The following is a 2,824-nucleotide window of genomic DNA, read 5'->3' on the forward strand; positions in this document are numbered from 1 at the left end:
ATTTAGTGGATGTAGCACAAGTCCATGTTGTTAAATTCTGTATGTTATTACCCCCCCCCCCCCCCCCCCCCCCAGCCCCAAAAGGGGTGGAAGGGGTATTGTTTTTGGTCTGGTTTGTTTGTTTGTTTGTTTGTTTACACTTTAGCAGCAAAACTTTTGGTTGAATTCACACCAAATTGGGTTTATAGATTGCCAGTGACTCAGAATAGATGTCATTCCATTTTGGGGAAAGTAGTCAAAGTTTAAATTTTTATGAATTTAAAAAAAAAAATCCCCATTTACTTAAAACGGCGAAATTTCTCATGTCTGTAGCAACAGAATTATAGTTGAATTCACACCAAATTAGGTTTACAGATTGCCAGTGACTCAGAACAGATATGGTTATATTTTGGAAAAGTAGGTCAAAGTTCTAATTTTTGATGAATTTTTAAAAATCTTTTTTCTTCTCCCATTTACTTAGATGGCCAAATTTCAAATGTCTATAAAAAAAACATCAATTTTGTTTCCATTTACTTCAAACTTGCCACATATAGAGGGAATTGATATGACATCAGCACACGCATAGACATGATGACATCAGACGGATCCATGACAAAATAAGATACAATGCTCGCAAGGGGCGGGGCTTGTTGTACCTGGAACCACTTGTTATTTTGTAGGATCAGCATAAATGACACGGTTTCTACGAGTAAATAGTCGCTTTTTAATTGGACATATGCGCAAACTTTAACAACATTTACCAAGTGTCAAAAAAAAGAAGTGCGTATGTCATTTTTTCCCATTAAATCACAAATGCAATGATTTGTTTATTTATTATTGCGAGATGACACGAGAAGTCATCCACAAACATGAACGTAAATATGGTGTTGATTTTCAGATATATTCATTATTATTATATATGACCCCTCTATCTCGTACTAAATTCAAAAATGATTGGGTTTCCTGGTGTGTCCACATATCCGCACCATGTTTCTGTTAAACTCTTCTTTTCTTGTTGTAAATTTGTCAAGATTATAAAAATTTTTTTTTTCATTCATGTGACTAGTTGCAGAAAAGGTCTTTCCGTTGCAGTTTTGCGTGATATACCAATTGTGCTACACCCGCTAAACCACCTCTTGCCAGCGCAAAAACTTTTAATTGAAAAACGAGAGTTCTGGCAAAATTAGTGGCTTTTCCATTGGTTATCTGCACAAAACTTTACCGATATTTACGAAATGTTGAAAAACGAAGTGAATAATGTCTGTTTTTCATTAAATCCCAAATGTGATGATTATTTATTATCGCGAGATAATAACACCAGAAGTCATTCCATAAACATGATGCATAAATATGTTGATTTACAGATACTTTCATTATTATTATATTTACCCCTCTATCTCATACTAAATTAAAAATTATGGCTTTACTGGTGTGTCCACACATACTGCGACATATTTCTTTTAAAACTCTTCTTCTCTTGTTGTAACGTTCATCAACATCCTTTTTTTTTTTTCTTTTTATTCACGTGAGTCTAGTTGCAGAAAAGATCTTTCCATTGCAGTTTTGCGTGATATACCAATTGCGCTACGCCCAAAAATCCACCTCTTGCCAGCACAAAAACGGGAGATTGTCGGTAAATTTTTATGCACAAGTTATATTCGCGCAATTTGAGGGTCAATGAAAAAGCGTTCTACTGGTATAAGCAGGGATGATTCTCATCTTCCACCGCTACCGCTACGATAAAGCCCAGAAATAAAGCCAAAGCTATTAATAAAGTGTGGAGTTGGTGTGAGTCCTACTGTGTGGTCTAAATTTACTGCCTTCTGTGTGTCCTCTACCAGCAGCAGGTCAGGAGCTGGAGCATGAAAATCATTAAAAGTGTGATGAGTTTCTGTTGAGTCACGTCGTACATCACAGCTCCAGGCCTCGGCCGCTCTGCGCACCGCCACGTCTGCCGCTCCGCTTAACCCCTAAACCCCCAGCGTTACTTTTACATCAGCTCCCAAATGAATATGTCTGTCTGTTTAACCTTTCTAAAGCAATTTATCAGCATTTATTATAAATATTACCCTGTATTTTGCATTTCTTCAATAAAAATCAGGTGTTTCCCCAGATTTAATTAAAGCTCAGGTTAAAGTTAACTGTCATAAAATCAGAAACAGAGAAAAATGAAGAAAATGTGACTTTTTCAACAAAATATATCGTTCACACATAAACCCAGTGTGTCCATCCACTTTATTGATTTATCACTCCTGGTTTTACTGGTGACGGTGTTTCCACGGTAACTACGGAGCTTTATCAAACTTATTTTGCTCATGTTCTGTGTTATTTTTGGTTTATATTATTAATTTATGTTCATTTTATTCATTACTTTGGTGTTTTTGTTCAATTTGTTGCTTATTTTATCCTTGATAATTGATTTTTATTGCATTTTTGCCTATTTTTTTCCCATTTATTAATTTGTAGGTTTTTTTTCATACATTTTGTTCATTTTACTTATCAAAATCTATGAAAACAAGTGTGTCCATCCACTGTCATTGATCCAGCTCCATGGGTTTTACTGGTGAATCAATGTTGTAGAGATGATGGTGTTTCCATGGTAACTACGGAGCCTTATCAAACTTACTTTGTTCACGTTCTTTGTTATTTTGATTTATTATTCATTTATGTTAATTTTATTAATTACTTTGACTGTTTTTGTTCATTTTGTTGCTTATGCTTGATACTTGATTTTACTGCCTTTTTGCCTATTTCTCCACAATTTTTATTTTGTAGGGGTTTTTATACGTTTTTATTTGTCAAATATATGAAAACAATGTGTCCATCCACTGTCATTGATTCAACT

Source organism: Sphaeramia orbicularis, chromosome 24, assembly GCF_902148855.1.
Source record: "Sphaeramia orbicularis chromosome 24, fSphaOr1.1, whole genome shotgun sequence".
NCBI lineage: Eukaryota > Metazoa > Chordata > Actinopteri > Kurtiformes > Apogonidae > Sphaeramia > Sphaeramia orbicularis.